The following is an 18,974-nucleotide window of genomic DNA, read 5'->3' on the forward strand; positions in this document are numbered from 1 at the left end:
GCAAATGAAGGGGCGTGGCTAATGTTAATCAATAGGGGCGGGACTAAAATGGCAGACAATCAGGATCGGGTAATGTTCAGGCCAATCTGAGAAAAACAAGCATTGGCATAGCCAATAGGTCTCGCCTTTAGGACCTTATGACTGACTCACTGACTGAAGAACTTATATAGCTCACTTTTGCCGAGGCGTCTAGGCGCTGGGTAAGTATGATGCCGGCAGTATAAGTATTTAGTTCTGCAGCAGGTCCCAAAGACCAGACCAATTGGCTATGCCAATGCTTGTTGTTATATCTGGGCATGTTGAAAGGCTAGGGGACTGGGTCTCGATGTCTGGTTGGGAGCACAGCAATGACATACTCAATTTGAATGCGTAGGTAATACAACCGGAGGGGTGAAATGAAAGGTTCACTACCAGGAATAACAGGAAGGTAGAAAGTTAGGCTGGTTAGAAAAGTAAGGAGGGGTAGAGGCAGGCATGGTAGTGAGGGGATAAACAGATGCATGCTAGGAGAGCGCTGTGAGGGAGGGAGGCGAAATGGGAAGAGTCACTGAAAGGTGGGTCGGGTAAAGACCGTAGTGAGGCACAGCCTGGGTAGCGAGGGGTGAAGGGTAGACAAAGAAGTGAGGTGTAGAAGAAAGAGAATCAGGAGCAGAGACAGGTAAATCAAAGCTGGAGAGGGGAGAATAACGCAGTCGTAGAATGGGAGAGGGCCAGGTAGAGAGAGGGAGAGGTGTGTCAGAGGCAGGTACAGACAGCTGAGGAAGAGGGAATAATAAAGGCTGAGGTAGACAGGTGAGGTAGAGGGGTGCGTTGATATAATGGAAGTGCAGAGATGTGCCACAGATGTTACTGAAGAGGAAAAGAAGTAGAGATATTAAGAAAGATGTAAAGCACTTAAAGAAGTAAGGGGGTTAACAGAGGTAGAACGAGTGGAAGGGGAGAGAACACGTAGAAGATGAATGGCAGGGTAAAATGAGCGATCAGGCAGTGAGTGTGAGGAGTGGGATACAGAGGCATATGTGGCAGTGAGCGTGATGTGCGGGGTACAGAGGGATATGTTGTGGCAGTGTGCACAAGGTGCGGGGTACAGAGGGATATGTTGTGACAGTGCGCACAAGGTGTGGGGTACAGAGGGATATGTTGTGGCAGTAAGCGCAAGATGTGGGGAACAGAGGGATATGTTGTGGCAGTAAGCGCAAGGTGTGGGGTACAGAGGGATATGTTGTGGCAGTTAGCGCGAGGTGTGGGGTACAGAGGGATATAAGGCAGTGAGCACGGGCAGGGCCGGCTTAAGCGCTCATGGCGCCCAGTGCAACAATACATTTTGGCACCCCCAATGACCACCACCACTACAGGTTCTTCATGACCATCCTTTCACAGCGCCCCTCAAGCCTCCGTAACCATTCAGTCTCAGGTGCATTTAATTCATTTTATAGCGCCGCTCCTATCAGTGTAAGGTGTCAGAACACATTACATTACAGAGATTACATAGAGACAATCAATCATAAGTGTGTAAATCAGTGCATAGGAAATGTTACATAAGAGAGAGGACAAGAAGGTGTAGGAGTCATCCATACAGGTAGGTAGGATAGTTTAACCCCTTCAGCGCGGCGCGGATTACCGCGCTGTGCTGAAGGGTTCGTGCGCGGGTGGGGCCGTGACGGAGCGGTTCCGTCATCCGCACAGCGCGACCGACGCACATGACGGAACCGCTCCATCACACGCATTGAAGGGGTTGGTCAAGAGAATCAGAAACCTAGAATTTAAAACCTAGCACCATGGATGGGGGGTTCTCTTTATTAATAAGAATTGATTTCTACCCAAATTAACCCATTTTGCCACATTAGGATAATGAAAAGCTGGGGGGAAATCATAACGCTCTAGCCCAGTTTGCATGCATCTTTGATAAGTTACTTGCTCACTGTTCCACATTAGGATTTTAACTCATAAAGAGTTATCAACAATATGGTCTCTCTGACAAAGGTGTGACCCACTGACCTATTTACATTACATTATACGCACTTTGTGAGCTGCACGTTCTTTGCAGCAAGCATAGTAACCCTCTGCGCTACCTTAGGATGAGTAGAAACTTCCATTACACAAAACTTCAATTTCTCCCTCTCTAAGAAGTGCATTAATCACTGCAGTCATTTAGACATTTTTATTGGTGGCTGAAAATGTCTAGGAGTCCAGGAAAGAAGCAGGTGCTTTTAAAATCATCATATTAGCGCCCCCTACACGAAGTCAGCACCCGGTGCGGTGGCACTGGTGGCACCACCCTAGAGCCGGCCCTGAGCACGGGGAGTGGGGTACAGGGGGATATGAGGCAGTGGGGAGTGGGGTGCAGGGGGATATGAGGCAGTGAAACACAGGGTCGGCATGTCCTGCCAGACATGATAGGGTGCATACTGGCAGATAGATATGTTATTGACACGAGTCTGTGTATGTTTTGGTGGAATCTGAAATCCGGGCTATGCCGCAACCTCAATTTTTGACTTGGGAGAATAATGCATCGACTCCCCCCAGAACTTCATTCAGAAGACCCCTTGCTCTCAAGCTACAGAGTGTTAAAAGGAGGTCTTTGTGTCCAGACCTAACCACTCGTGCTTGTGGCGAGCAGCTCAAACTGGCCGTTGTCATTCTGTTTGTGATAATCACCCACAGACAGAATCACGAGGGGCTGCGAGGAGGAGTGCGAGGCGCCACACCAGGGAGTTGAGGCCTCTGGCAGGGAACAGCTCTGCTCCCTGCAGGGCCCGTAATTTCGGACAAAAGGCGTCCGTAAAAACATGGGTGGCCGCGGGGGGGGGGGGGGGGGGGGGGCAAGGAGGAGCACTCCAGGAGGGGGCAAGCGCCCCTCCTTGCCCCCCCCTGCGGACGCCCATGCACTCAGATGAAAACAATCTCTGGCGCGGCAGCCAATCTCACCAGGTGTGGCTCGATGCACAAGCAGTTTACACTGACTGTGCATGACACACTCTAGTCCAGTGGTCAAAGTGGGGTAAAAAAAGTAGGGGAACTGTGGGTGGAGAATCAGAGGGCGGGAATAACCTGAGAACTGGATCAGTGGGCGGAGTCAGAGGTGTGGTCAGAATGCGCAAAACCTCCCAATTTTTTGTATTTGTTGGACATTTCACTGACCAGTTACAGCTTATTATGTTATTTAATTCAATGAATGGATACACATAATTATTTAAGGTTTAATATGAGTTACCGACATTAAAATACAATCACAAAGTGGGATATGTTTCCAATCACAGAATGTCCCAAATACGCTTAAAAGTGGAAGCACGAGCCATTTGTCTGTGATCCATGGAGATTCTGTTATCAGCACTTCTCCCTTTTTCCACAAGAGCAGTTCAAACATAGATGGCAAAATATTCTAGTTTGCAAAAATTTTCTATATAATTATGGCTCTGCCATATTTGCCACATAATACAACATCTGCTACATTATCTGACAATTTTAACTAATAAATTGTTTGTAGTTCAAACGGATCAAAAGTTACTAAAAGATGTGACTTGTGCTGCTGCGAAGTGGACGGCCCTTTGCAAAGGTTGACTGGTCGCCTCTCTCACTGCTGCATGTGTATGTTACACTGGTGCTAATGAGGCAAAATCTTTCCAGAGACTGTTAGCATGTGTAGAAATGTCAAAATATTAGTGTCAGAAAATATACTGCATTATGTTGCAGCCTTTTTTTGCTGCATGATCTAGTCAACCCTGCGACGTAATTTTGTCTTCTTTTGCTGCATAATTCCAGTGGCCCCGAAGCAGGCAGCACGTCTTAAAAGTGCTTGCGCATGAAGCGGAGAGAATGTGAAGTTTGCAAACTTAGTTTGGTGTGCGTGCAAATCCTGCTTTGCCAATCCCTGGTGAGTTGCAGCTACTACTGCTGAAACAAGGCCAATGGAGGTACCAGTGGGTGAGGCGGACTGGCCTCAAGGGCAGGGCCGGCTTTAGCGCTGCTGGCGCCCTGTGCAACAATGTTTGTTGGTGCCCCCAATGACCACCTCCGCCACAGATTCCCTCAATTCCACCCTTTAACAGTGCCCCTCAAGTCTCCATAACCACTCTCTCTGAGTTGCATTTAATTTGATTCACAGCGCCGCTCATACCAGTGTAGGGTTTCAGAGCACTTTGCATCACACACACTACACAGAGACAATCAATAATACGTGTGTAAATCACTGTATAGGAAATGTTACAGAAGACAAAGGGCCACCTAAAGTCAGCACCCAGTGGGAACACACTGGTCGCACCGCCCTAGAGTTGGCACCTCTGAGGGGTCCTGTGACCTCGCTCTAGGGTGTGCTGCTTCATAAGCCTGCCCGCAAGACTAGAGGTGGACTTCAGTATGGGTTGTGGTGGACAGGCCTCCAAGGTTAACCCACACTTGCCCCCACTAGGGCAAACCTGCTGGTGCTAAGACACCGGGGCTTCTATGGCCCTGCGGGGCCTTCTTAGGCCTAGCATCAGAATACGCTCCCTCAGGAGAGAGGACTGGTCATGAAGGCTGAACCTGGTTCCCCAGTTCCAAATTCAGCAGCTCTGACCATAGTGCCACATCCTCTCCCCAATAAATACCATACTGCCCCACTGAGAGAAACTCGCACGGCCTTCAACTACAACCCAGTTGTGCCCGCTATACATACCTGGATGTGACTCAGTGCAAATTACGCACTAGACGAGAGCAACATGCGGCCTGAAAAACAGAACTACATCCGGAAAAAAGCAAACACCCATAGGGAGTGCAAGATTGAGTAAAGCATGTGAAATGTAAGCAGGAACAACCTGGTAACCCTAATGCATTTACACTCACTATTCAGAAATCAGTGAGTGCTTGTGCCTGAAAAGTTAAGGCCATGACTACAGGGCCCGGAAGGACCCGCTTCAATGTCCATTGCTTGTAGCCTTACAAAGCGCAAGCAGCGTGCTTTAAAGAGACCACATCCATGACCACCGAGCCGCGGTGCGCATTGTTTTCCCATCCACCCATCCATCCGGCATTGCGGTATCTCCGGGAGTGGCGCCCTTCCTCTTTCAGGGAAAACAAGGCCGATCAAAGAAAAGATCAAACACAAGTAGCGCTTCACTGGCGAACTCGATCTGGCCGCTTTGTAAACTCAGTCAGGATTTATTTAGTTTTTAATTTATTTTCATATTTTGAACCATTCATTTCTCTCCCTCCCGAGGCTGTACTCTGGAATAGAGTAAGGTCAGAAAAAGACAACGCTCGCAGCAAAAGTATTTTTCTTTTCTGGATCCATTTCACAGAGGAACACATACACGAAAGGAGGAAAGAGGGGGTGAGAGCCTTTCTTGAAGTCACGGGTTTCAAGAGGAAGAAGGGGGGGGGGGGGGTCAGCTGCCAGCGACGGGGCAGAAGTGGGCACTGCCCTGGCCTTCTCTGGCAGGAAAGAAAGGCCAGAGTCCGTCCCTTCTCTGCCCACCGCCCGTCCCGACGGCGGAACGCCGAGCCTCCTCTGCCGGCCACGGCGACCTCTGCCCTCCTGCGAGGGGCGCGGATCTAATGAATTATAGAAGTAGGGGCGCGCCGTGCCCTGCCGATCCCGCCCACTATAAATAAACACAACGTGCAGTGTAATCATGCGATGTTTAAATAAATAAAATGAAATACAATAAATAAATAAATGTTACAGACCTAAACTTTCCGGAACGCAGCCTGCCTCGATCCCAGGTCACGGGCCGGCACCAATCACCCGCCCGTGTCGCCCTCAACCATAATAAACCAATGGGAGGGACGTACTCAGGCAAGCGTGCACTACTGACATCACTAACGTGATGCAGCCATCATGCCTGGACCTGGGTGGGCCATCATTTAGACATACCAGGCGAACATGCATCAGAACCGAAGCAGTACAGGTTGGTGCATTTATTTTGAATAATCACTTGGCCCATCGCACGAGTGAGAACAATGCTGTAGCCCCGGCCCTGTTAAATAAGTGCCGGTGCTAAGCACCGGCACAAATTAAGCACTGGTCTGCGGGTCGCTCTCGAGCCTGCGGAGGTGGCAGCTGGTTGGCGAGGCAGGCAGGACGGGCCTCAGGCTGTGCATGTGATGCACTCAGATAGGAGTTAATCTGGGTCAACACTGATGAGTGGGGAAGGGGCGACGCGTTCATCCTTGTGGCTAGCTGCAGGAAGGCCAGCACTCACCGGAGTGAGTGTGGACTCAGGATCCCTGGGATGAGCATTTCCTCACGCGAGGGGCGGCTCTAGACCTGCAACAGTGCGGGGTGTCGGTTGCGAAAACAAGGGAAGTAAGTCACTTCTTGCAGGGCTGTGTGAACCTTATTGGTTACAAGTCTCTGAAATGTCTGTAGAAGTAGCTTGTTTCCGTCCTGGTTGAGTGAGGAAAGCGAGTCCGCAGGTATGTACCCCACCAGCAGTACCTGACTTGGTGTTGATGGGATCCCCAGAGAGGGAGGAAACGGAATCCTTCAGGGGGGTTCACCTGAAGGAGGGTGAGTACGGGGGGCTGAGGTGACGAAGTCAGAAACTGATAACATCAGAGGCTACGTCGCCAAGGCTACAGATATAAACCGAAGAGAATGAGGGTGAGGCGGGACCTTCGAGGAAGACAGCAAGGGACGGGAGCAGGGGATCTGGAAATGTCCATTTTCTGAGCTCTTTTTGTGACACATTGCTTACAGAGGACAAAATAAAACTTAAATCACGCTGTCTCGGGGAGATTCATAGCTCAAGGACTCTAGGTACATTTACTGGTGAATAGATTTCCCATGGTGAATTTAACATTGTTAGAGCTGTCAGCCTTAGGGCGAACTCCCCCCCCCCCTCCCCCGGCCAAACCTTTTGCTTTCTCCCCTCCTGTTTGCTGACATTCGTTGTTGGCGTTAAGACTCTGCGCACTTTACCACTGCTAACCGGTGCTAAAGTCAAGCTGCTCTCGTCTTCAACATGGACAAAGTGGCTTACACCTAGAGGGCACATTTAATTTACTTATAAGTCACTAGTAAAGTAGTACAACTAGTACCCAGGGCATGGAAACTAAGTGCTGCTAGTGGGTCTGCACTTAAGTAGCCCCTTACAACATGCCCCAGGACTGTCATTACAGCCTGTGAGCAGTTTTAAAATGCCAATTCGACATGGCAAAATAACCCTTTTGCCAGGCCTAAACCTTCCTTTTTAATATATATGTCACCCCTAAGGTAGACTAGAAATCCCTTATTGCTAGGTGCAGTGAATTTAAAAAGTTGGACATGTATTTTTAAATTTGACGTCCTGATATTGAAAGAATCTTACATTCATTTTTCACTACTGCAAGGACTACCTCTCCCATAGGATAACATTGTGTTACCTTATGACATTTACTAAGTGATATCTTTTGATTGGAAAGAAATAGAAATCTCATGTTTGGTCTCTAGATAATTGTAATTTAAAATACTCTTTAATGGTAAAGTCAGATTTTAAGACACAGCTCTGAAAATGCCACTTTTAGAAAGTGGTATCTTAACCATTTGGTATCTGCAGCCTGTTTGCTGGGTCACATGACTGTGATTAGCATGCCAGTCAGACTTAATGTATTCCTCCCAGACAGTGACAAAATGGGAACTAGATGTTGGCAGCATGGGCCATCCTGGCAGGATGTGTGGGGGGAGCGCTGTTCCCTGCCCCACCTATATTTGAAAGGAACTGCCTCAGCACACTCGCAAAGAACTGCACGCTAGCCTTTTTATCACTTCAGATCTCTTGGAGCCTGGGCAGGGAGGAGGAAATTTCAGCACCATGTGTATGGAAAACTCTAGAAGTATCTCTCCTTTCAAAGCTGTCACCGGGTATTAAAATAGGATCCTCAGACCTGCTTTTTAGTTCACTCCTGGACCAGCAGTGGACCCCCAGAAGGAACGCCTCGTGCTTCAGAGGACTGCCCGGCTACCAGAGTCCTGCTTTTTACATCAAAGGATGCCCTCTGCTACTACCAGAGCACTGCCCTGCTGCTGAAGCCTGATTTGAACCCTCAGCAGTCACGCTGCTTGCTCTCTGGACCACCAGAGTGACTCCAAGGCCTAGTTGGCTGGTCTCCTGTTCTGAATTACAATCTTGATTCCGCACCTGGACCCTGCCTGAATGGAGTCCTGCCCAATAAGTAATGACCATTCAGTTCTGGACCCTCGTAAATGGTGCTAAAGGTGCTTAAAAAGCCAAAGTAAAAAACCTGGGACTAAAATTTCAACAAAGGGTGCTCTGAGAAGCCACAGGAGACCAAGACCTATCTGCTGCCCGATCTGCCCAAGATGCACCGCCTGTTCGCCTGACTTTGCAGTATCTCCTGCTGCGTTCTTCTCCGCTGGAGCAAATTCTGTTCAGCGGCTCCTGGCAGAAGGGGTATCCGGCCTCATGGAGCACTCGTTTGGGCAGCACCGTAGCCCTTGAGATTTTGACTTCCAGAAAAGGGCCTAGGTCGAAATGTAGAAATCTTCACCCCAACTTCATCCAGTGGCTCCCCGACGAGGACGCCTCCTCCTCAGACACCGCTGACTGCCTTGCCCTGCTGAACTTTAATTTCCCAGACATTTTTCTTCACAATTTCTTCTAAGGCTGAAGGTAAGCCGAGACCGGGCCCAATCCACCTCAGTTATCCGAGCTAAGCTCCATTGCTGTCGGCCATAACTTTCAACTTTGTCCCAGTCTTGTGCAACTAGATCCCCGTGGTTGGTGCTTAGGTCTTTTAGGCGTTAATTTTTACCTTAAATTGAAAACTTAATCAGTCCGGTTCTACTGATCGGATGTTTTTGTTCTGGTGCCAAATTATTTGTTACGTTTTCTCTATTTTTCTAAATTGCTGTGGGATTTTTCTTGTGTTGTCTTTTCATCTAATTACCGTTTGTGTGCTGCATAAATACAGTCGCTCTAAGTTAAGCCTGACTGCTTTTGTGCCACGCTACCAGAGGGTTCAGCACAGGTTAATTTAGAGACTTTTGTTGTTCATCCTGATAGGGTTTGTGGTTTCTGCTTAAGAAGTGCTCACTCCCCCTCAACCAACAACCCAATTTCCTACAACCATAGTCAGTATGTTGTAGTATATTTTACCTCTGGTGCACTAAAGATTCCTGTGCTTTGCTAGAGGCAGGTGGATTGGGGTAGGAATCCTCTCCGCACACTGGCATCCTCCGCGCCCCTCGCTTCAGGGCGAGCTGGCTCATCCCTTGCCCAGGTGATCTGTTATTGCTCCTCACTGCTATCAGAAGGGTCAGCAGGTTTGGGTCATGGCTCCGGTGAGACCCTGCGCCCTACAAGACAAATGGACTGGTCCATTCAAGGTGGTCGAACGGAAGAGCCAGGTCACGTATCTGGTCGACGTACAATCCCCACGGAACCCCCTCCGGGTCCTCCACGTAAACCGTCTCAAGCCCCACTTCGTAAGGACAGAACTGAGTTTGCTACTGGCCACCGATGAGGGGGCAGAAGAGGACACTGAACCCCTGCCCGATCTCCTGTGCACAAAAGAACTGGACGGTTCCGTGGAGGGTGTGAAACTGTCGGACACCCTCACTCCCCAGCAGGCCGACGACTGCCGCCAGCTGCTCGGACAATTCGCAGACCTTTTCTCCCTCATTCCAAGGGTGACCGACTGGTGTGTCTACGACGTGGACACCGGCGACTGCCCGCCTGTGAGACACCGAGCCTACCGGGTGCCTGACCGGGTCCGCACCTGCATCAAGATCGAGGTACAGAAAATGCTCAACCTAGGGGTCATCGAGCCCTCCGACAGCCCCTGGGCCAGCCCGGTGGTTCTGGTCCCGAAGGCTGCCTCCCCAGGGGTCGTCCCCGAACTAAGATTCTGTGTAGACTATCGGGGGCTCAATGCGGTCACCCGCGCAGACGCTCACCCTATTCCCCGAGCCGACGAGCTCATCGACCGCCTGGGGGCCGCCCAGTTCCTCAGCACTTTCGACCTGACCTGCGGGTACTGGCAGATCGCTCTCACGGAAGGGGCGAAAGAGCGCTCTGCCTTCTCCATGCCAGATGGCCACTACCACTTCAGGGTCATGCCGTTCGGGATGAAAAACGCCCCAGCCACGTTCCAGCGGTTGGTGAACAAGGTCCTGGCCGGACTCGAGGAGTTCAGCGCAGCGTACCTTGACGACATCGCCGTATTCAGCTCTCAATGGCACGAGCATCTCCAGCACCTCCGACAAGTACTAATGGCCCTGCGCCAAGCAGGCCTGACAGTGAAAGCCAGCAAATGCCAGCTCGGACAAGGCTCCGTGGTCTACCTGGGGCATCAGGTGGGCAGCGGCCAGGTCGCCCCTCTCCAGCCGAAGATCGATGCCATCAAGTCCTGGGAGCCCCCCACCACGCAGACAGAGGTTCGGGCCTTCCTGGGCCTTACGGGGTACTACCGGAGGTTCATTAAAAATTATGGTAGTATCGCAGGGCCCCTCACAGAGTTGACCTCCAAAAAGCTTCCGCAGAAGGTGCAGTGGACCCCCCAGTGCCAGCAGGCGTTCGACGCCTTGAAAACCGCCATGTGCACCGCTCCCGTACTCAAGGCCCCCGACTACTCCCGAGAGTTCGTGGTCCAGACCGATGCATCCGAACATGGCATCGGGGCCGTGCTCTCGCAGTTCGACGACAAGGGCATTGATCAGCCCATAGCCTTCATCAGCCGAAGGCTGCTGCCGAGAGAGCAGCGTTGGAGCACTATAGAGCGAGAGGCCTTTGCCGTAGTCTGGGCCCTCAAGAAACTGCAGCCCTACTTGTTCGGAACCCATTTTCGAGTACAGACGGACCACCGGCCCTTGCAGTGGCTAATGCGGATGAGGGGGGAGAACCCCAAGCTACTACGATGGTCCATCTCTCTCCAAGGGATGGATTTCACTGTCGAACATCGCCCCGGGACGGATCATGCCAACGCCGACGGCCAGTCCCGGTTCTTCCGCTTCGGCGAGAAGAACCCCCCAGTGGATGGGTAGTTCTCCACGCCTTTCAGCTGGGGGGGACGCGTGTGAGACCGGCCTCACGGCGTTGCCCTCTCCATCATCCCGCCAACCTGCAACCACCCTCAAGACACGACATCCCCGACTCCGGCCGCCCCAGCCACCCCCGATCCACGGGCCGGCCAGAGACCTGACAGACTCAACACCCTACCACGCATGCCCAACCAAGGGAGCGGGAACCCTCGAGCCAGACCCAGAGGCGCCAGCTCAGTCACACCTCGGGACGCCTTCCCCGGGAGGACTCAATCGGCCACCAGGCCCCTGGGGAGCAGGCGCCTCCCCTACCGAGCGTCTGGGGTCCCTCCCAGACCCACCTGAAAAGACCAAAGAAGTGAGCGGCAGGAAATCCCGCCGAACCCCCTCCGTCACCCCAGTCCCCCCTCTGGGAGCACTCCGGACTTCAAAGAACCAGCGGAGTATAACAAGGGGTGCCGGAGGAACAAGGACAGAGAAGACCTGGAACCATCTGAGCCTGCTGACGCTGTCGCGGCTCCTGAACGCTGAAGTCACCTGGGCCTGCTGAGTGACTCGCGGCCTCTTGCTATTGAACCATCTGAGCCCTGCGGACGAGGTCGCGGCTCCCGAACACTGAACCACCTAGGCCTGCTGAGTGACTCGCGGCCCCCAGCTATTGAACCATCTGAGCCTGCTGACGGAATCGCGGCTCCTGAACTCCGACCACCTGTGCCTGCTGAGAGACTCGCGGCGCTCCCCCTTGAGGACGACTCGATAAGAGATCGCCCAGAGACACGACACCCTCCAGCTCGAGGATTGTGAGCTTCCGCAGGGTATTTCGCAGAGACACTATCTTGAAAGACTGTCCCGCTACCCCCATTCCCCACGACTGATTTGTGGTACGTTGTGCCACTGCTGTACTATTTGCCTTTTGGGTCATAAAGATCCCTGAAATCATCGATAAAAGAACTTATCGTCCTACAAAGAATACGTGTGGTGTCCCTCTGTTCACAGTGCAGATCAGGGTGTGCGCGCCTGGTTCGGCTTACTTGGGAGAGGTGGGTCAAAGGGGTGGGCAAGACGTGTATCGAACCCCCTTCCGGCGGACGCCTTTCCAACAACAACCACCACCGCTGAGAGGACAACCACCACCGAGAGGACAACCACCGCCAAAAGGACAACCACCACTGAGAGGACAACCGCTGTTGAGAGGACAACCACCACGGAGAGGACAACCACCACGGAGAGGACAACCACCGTCGAGAGGACAACCACCGTCGAGAGGACAACCAGCGTCGAGAGGCCAACCACCACAGAGAATACAACCACCACAGAGAGGACAACCACCACTGAGCGGACAACCACTGCCGAGAGGACAACCACTGCCGAGAGGACAACCACCACTGAGAATACAACCACCACAAGAGGAGAACCACCGACGAGAGGACAACCACCGCCGAGAGGATATGCACTTTGAGGACAGTTGATCAGCCGTGGTAACAAGCGAGGTAATGAGGTATGACATAGAGTGGAGTGGGAAACACCGAGTACGTTATGGACTGAGAAGTTATGACCGTGAATCTGTGCACAAGTCATATGAAGACAACGTTATAGTCCACTCTTATTAAAAATAGTAGTTAAGAAATGGAACAGCTGCTTGAATGGTGGTAGGAGTGGAGAAACTGTGCTATTGGTGGAGAAGTGGTCGGCTCCTCTTCATATTGACGATGGTGGTTGTTGAGCGTGGATGCCTACTCGTTTTGGAGAAGTTATTGTTAACAGTAATTGTTACTGTCAGTGGGAGTTTCTCTCCGTGAATGTCTGATTGTTTGATGCAGTGGTTGTTGACAGTGAGAGTCTTCGTGTCATGCAGGGAATATTCTTGACTTTGTTTTTTGTGATTGGGGTATTTATATAAAGCACATAGTTGATAATAAATACCTCCCTACCTTGGAAAGGTTACTCCTGGCAGACATGGTTATCGATAGTTAGCAAACACAAGATGATGGACGGGACACTACTCACCCCCAGTGAAGAGATCTGGGTTAAATCCATTGTTCTTTTGCTCACTTCCCCACCCCAGTTTAGACCCAGCCATATGCAAATCAGTCTTGACCCTGCGCCTCATGGGAGCAGTCCAGCCCAAACTGCCAGGCCAAGCATCCTGGGACTGGTTTCAGGGTATGACCCCTCATCAGCCAGGCTAGCTTGAATCTGATGGAGTAGTGAGTACAGGACCCAAGTCTGGGAATACCCTTCCCACTTAGGGTGAAAAATGCAAAAAGAACAGATGATGGACAGAATGCTGCACAAATCAAATATTCACCCCCAGTCACAGATCTGGTTTGAATCCATCGTTTATTTGCTCGCCACTCCACCCCAGTTTGGACCCGAACTGCCAGGCCAGGTCCACTCTGGACCAGAAACAAGCATCCTACAACTTGCATACCAAATTAGAGCGAACATAGCAAACACAAGAAGATGATGGACGGAGCGCTGAAACTTTTCAACCACTCACCCTCAGTCAAGAGATCGGAGTTCAATCCATCTCTGTTCTGCTCACTATGCCACCCCAGTTGGACCCGGCCATTGATAGTTAGTCTTCCCTTCTTTAAAGGGTTATTGACAGTAGTGATTGTTATTGGTAAAACCTTTCGATCTTTAAAGGATTATTGATGGTAGCAGTTGTAGGAGAGTAGGGTCTGCTTTCTATGTTCACCCCCACTTTTTGCTTTTGCTTTACTGGTTTTCGACTTAGATGTGGCTGTGGGCCTGCTAATCAGACCCACAGCCCTGCTGTTCTCTCTCTAAATTGATACTATGTACTTTAGGTGCATAACACATTTGGATAGGATCACCTTATTGGTCCCTGTCAGTGTACCTTAGGTACCCAGGGCATAGGTGTACCCTAGGCCTACCAGGGGCTGCAGCATGTATTATGCCACCCCTGGCCTGGCCTTCAATTATGACACAACTGGCTGATCACTCAGCTGGGGCAAGGTCGTGTAATCACCCCTTGCTTAGGTGTAGTATTCCTATACCTACCTTATATATAGACACATGTGTACCTATCAGCCACTCCTATGGCAGGCCTTAACAATCCTGGAGGCAGAGTGCTTGGTAACATGTGAGATGGTGCTCTAGCATGAGCTGAGCCTGTCTGCAGCTTTCGGAACCATGTCCTTATAGCTGTTCTATGATATAGCCTACCATATACTCTTAAAGTGCCTTATAATCTTAAACGGTTATGGTAACTATGGTTTGGCTGTATCCAAACATGTCGTGTAAGGTGTCTAACACTTTGGAATAATACCCCCATCCCATTTCTGGGGATGAGGATATTATCCCTCCCTTCTAGAGGGAGAAGACATGTTGTAACCTACTTACCCGGTTAAAGTTAACCAGAGCCCCAGCATCACAAAATGGATGCTGCTGCCACAGACACGAGTCTGACCTCCTGCTGCTGGGAGTGATCCCGGCAAGGGAGGCTTGGACAATAGGTTTCCTGCCTTGGGAGGTGCGAGCACCACCCCAGACAGGCCTTAGTGTATTGGGGCAGGGAGGGATGAAAAGAATGAGACATGCCTGGGGCACACAAGGTGTCCCGTGCATAGTCCAGTTCAAACCGGTGCTGGGGCACTCCAGCCCTGGCGCGAAACTGGACAAAGGGAAGGGGGTGTAACCACCCCCCTCCCAGGTCCCACCCATAAGGCGTGACCTAGCAGGTAACCCAGCCCCCCAGATTAGTATAAGAGTGGTAGCTGGGCCCCAGGAGATTAGATTATCCTGAACCTGCAACTTGAACAGAAACTCTGGACCTTCGACATTCGACGAAAGAAGAAGACTGAAGAATCTCCCTTGTGGCCAAGGAGTGGCTACCCTGTGCAAACAGGCACCATCAAGAGACTACCCTTTGCTTTGCTAAAGTTCTACGAGGAACCGACTGCAGAGCCCGACCAGAGCCTTGACTTCCAGACTTCTCCGACCCTGATCCACATCCACAGCCGAGCTGAGATCCGTGGAGGCGACGAGAGACGTGGGACCGGCTACCTGGGAAAAGTGGCTAGTATCTTCCAGCGCAGCTTCTGAGGCACCCTCGAAGTTGTGCACCGGGGATTGAGAAGCCCCCACCCCAAGCACCATCTGCACCGAAGATCAGCCCCCCACACTCCACGAGTCCTGCGTGGGGCCCTTCTGCATTTTCCTGCTTGCCGCGTCTGTCCGGTTGCTTGCCCGTTGGCTAGTGGCCTTTGTGACGACGCATCCAGAAATCTTCACTGCTGGTTTGGCTCCTCCAGACTGGCTCCCGCTTCCCTGCAAAAGAGATGCACCCCAGACCTTCCTGGTCTGCACCAGAAGCAAGTCCTCCGTTCTTCGTGGGTTCCGCTTGCCAAGGCTTGGTGAGTCCTAGTCCAACTTCGACGCCGCCGACAGCAAGAGCCTTCGTGGGACAGCTCGCCTCCTGGTCCTGGTCGTCCTCGACGTTTCCTGGTCCTCGTGGCTGCAGCGACAAGCTTCACCTTCACCTGCAATCTTCACGACATCGCCTGGTTCCTTCCTGGTTCCACGTGGTCACTGGCTAGTGACCTTGACTCTGTCCCTTCTGCTTGCAGGTCTCCTCTCTTCTTGATCCCAGCCTTGGGATCCACCGGACACTCTTCACTGACTGCCTGTCAGCAACTTTCCTTCAGGCATCCATAGAAGTCCACGACGAAAACCGACACAAGTTCACACCTATGCACCTGCAGCCCGTGGGCTAGGTAACTTGGGTACTTCGGTGCTCACAAGGGTAGTGACTATCCTAGGGTCTAGTTTCCGAGTCTCGACTCTCTAGCTGCTTCAGAAGTGTCCTTAAACTGTTAATTTCTAACAACTACTATTTCTATCGACTTTTACGCATTACGTGTGAGTGTTTCCACTCTGCACCTGAATCCCGTGGGCCTCCCACTTCCTAACTGTTGCTAGTGTAGTGTAGCCCCAGCGATTCCCTAGGCCTAGGCCTATCCTATTTCCGTGACAGTGGTCCTTATACCACTTACTTAGTATATGATTTGCGTGGCCCCTAGGGCCTAACTGTATTACTTACCTGTGTGACTTAATGTATGCCTAAATAAGATTGTGTTGTACTTACCTCTAATCTCATAAAGAGTGCTGAGGGTTTGACTAGAATAAATACACTTTATTTTATATATATATCTGTTGTGGTGTCCTTTCATTTGGTATTCAAGGGATTATATATGGTATCACAGCTGGCTTCACATGCCATTCAGAGTTTAGCCTAAGACTTCTCTTGTCCATGCTACCACTAGGATAGCTGGTCTATAAGGTTGACTTTACAACCAATCACCATAAGGGTTGTTTGGACTGATATAAGGTGTACACTAGAACTAGTGACATCATACATCAGGCCAACTTCTCACAGCAGTGGGCATCCGTAGTGAAGGTATTTGTTTCTTCAAAGCTTTATGGATGGCAGAAATGGTTATGGGTAGTTAAAGTCCTTCTATGTTTAGGGTATAATGATAGCAGCTATTGTTATTGGTAGTTGAAGACTTTCCATCGACAGTGTGTTATTGACGGCAGCAATCGTTATTGGTAGTTAAAGTCTTTTCCTTTTTAAATGGTTATTAACAGCAGCTGTGGTTTTTGGAAGTTACGTTTTTGCCAACCTTAAAGTTTTATTGATGACAGCTATCGTTATTGATAGATAAAAACTTTCCATCTTTAAATAGTTATTAATGACAGCGATGGTTATTGGTAGTTAAAGTCCTTCTATCTTTAGAGGGTTATTGACGTCAGCGATGGTTATTGGAAGTTAAAGTCCTCCTATCTTTAAAGGGTTATTGATGGCAGCGATGGTTATTGGTAGTTAAAGTCCTTCTATCTTTAGAGGGTTATTGACGTCAGCGATGGTTATTGGTAGTTAAAGTCCTTCTAGCTTTAAAGGGTTATTGACGTCAGCAATGGTTATTGGTAGTTAAAGTCCTTCTAGCTTTAAAGGGTTATTGACGTCAGCGATGGTTATTGGTAGTTAAAGTCCTTCTCTCTTTAAAGGGTTATTGACGGCAGCGATGGTTATTGGTAGTTAAGTCTCCCCCATCTTAGAGAGGTGCATGATTGATCATGACCATCTTTCTTTCTTCTAGGGTAATTGTTGCCAACATGGTTATTGACTGTCTTAGAGGGGGTAATTGTTGGTAGTATAGTCATTGACTGTCTTAGATCGGTTATTGTTGATTGATTGCCTTAAAGGGGTAATTATTGGCAGCATAGTTATTGATTATGTTGTATACAACATGCTTATTGATTGTCTTAGAGGATTATTTGTTGGCAGTATAGTTATTGATTGTCTTGGAGGGGTTATTGTTATTGATTTTCTTGGAGGGGTTATTGATTGACTTGGAGGGGTTATTGGTAGCTGTGAGAAGTTGGCCTGGTATATGCTGTCCACTAGTTATAGTGGGCACCCTGTACCAGTCCAAACAACCCCTTATTGATGATAGGTTAATGACAACCTCTATTGAAAGCTATCCTAGTGGTAGCTATGGAGAACAGCCTTCAGACTAAGTCTTGAAGGAATGTAAAGCAGCTTGTTTTACCAGTCTATAATCTCTTGAGTGGCTAAATGAAAGGAGACCACACCAGGTATATATATAAAATATATGTATTTATTACTAAACACACCCCTCTAGTCTCTTTATGAGGCTAGAGGCGAAAGCACATAAGTTACACTTCAAATAGGCAGTAAAGTAGCACAGATACACGTTAGGCCCTAGGGGCGAGCCAGACCATATACAAAAAAAGTGGTATAAGAACCACGACTTAACTAGATACAAGGCCTAGAGCCTGTAGAATTGCTGGGACCCCAAGGAACCACCCAAAGTAGTGACACAGGGGACCCACGGGGGCCGTGTGCAGTGTGAGAACACAGCCGCAAGCTCCCGTTAGCTTCTTTGGGGAAAGTCGCAGTTAGATTTTTAAAGATAAAGGACACTTAGAGATGGACTAGGACCAAACCCTCTTGGACTTAGACAGTTCTAGGGTCAACACCCACAGGAGCACCGGAGTACTCGAGTTACCTCACCCAGGGAAGCCGGGTGCATAGGTGTCAAATGGTGTTGGGTCGTGTTGTCGTTTTCAATGGAAGCTGACGAAGAAGTGCTGCTGCCGGGAAGATGTGAAGTGTCCGAAGAGATCCAAGCCTGGATCGGAGATGTAAAGAACCTGAAAGCAGAGGGGACAGAGTCTGTGTCACTTGCCAGTGACCAGGGGCACGATAGACGGGTGTTTCAGGTGAAGAAGGTGAAGCTTGACTCTTCAGCCACGAGGACCACGAGGCGTCAAGGATGACCAGGAGCTGGATTCGAGCTCTCCCAAGAAGGATGTCGAGTGCTGCAGTGTTGGTGCCCGGATTGGACACAACAAGCCTTGGCAACAGTAACCCAAGCAGAAAGGAGAAAGATGCTTCGGTGCGGATCAGCAAGGTCCAAGGGACTCCCCTAGCGAGGAGGAGTGAGGGCACATCTGGAACATCCAGGGATGCCCAAAGGAAGTCAAAGTTACCTTCACAGGGACCCACCAGTCGACGGACCAGGGACCGTGAAGGGACCACGAGAGGAATCACAAAATTGCGGCCCACGGGTCACTCGGAGTGGGTAGGCCGACAATGTTTGGTGGATTCTCTTCTTGGGGTGTGGGCTACAAGTATCCCAATGCACGGCCTCCGGGTACGTCGAGAAGCTGATGCACTTCCAAATGTCCATGGTGTCCAGGGGTTCCGGTTCAACAGTACCCACGAGGGCTACGGGTCTCAGCTTTGCTGGGGACTCGGATTGGTCTCTGGGATGTCTGGAAATCCACCCCTGGTGTTGCAAAGTCTTCGGCGTCCGGCGGGAGCTTCAGAGATGCAGACCGGACAGATGCGTCTTTGGTGCCTGCCAAGCAGGGGAGTAACTCCTTTACTCCAAGGGAGATTCTTCAGTCATCTTGCGTTGAACAGATCATTGAAGTTTCAGGATTCAGTTTCAGAGTTTCG

The 18,974-nt window shown here is 50.3% G+C and overlaps 1 protein-coding gene and 1 long non-coding RNA gene across 3 annotated transcripts in view; one reads left to right on the plus strand and one right to left on the minus strand.

The window, feature by feature from the left end:
• The window catches only part of DOK1 (docking protein 1), a 313,371-nt gene that overhangs the window by 155,718 nt on the left and 138,679 nt on the right, over nucleotides 1–18,974 (minus strand). The window lies entirely within an intron of this gene.
• Nucleotides 5,810–18,974, plus strand: part of LOC146863533 (uncharacterized) — an 86,593-nt gene continuing 73,428 nt past the window's right edge. The window contains exon 1 of the long non-coding RNA XR_014978269.1: nucleotides 5,810–5,885. This is a non-coding gene — a long non-coding RNA (uncharacterized LOC146863533). The remainder of the gene's footprint in view (nucleotides 5,886–18,974) is intronic.

This window comes from Triturus cristatus, chromosome 2_2, assembly GCF_964204655.1.
Source record: "Triturus cristatus chromosome 2_2, aTriCri1.1, whole genome shotgun sequence".
NCBI classification, from domain to species: domain Eukaryota; kingdom Metazoa; phylum Chordata; class Amphibia; order Caudata; family Salamandridae; genus Triturus; species Triturus cristatus.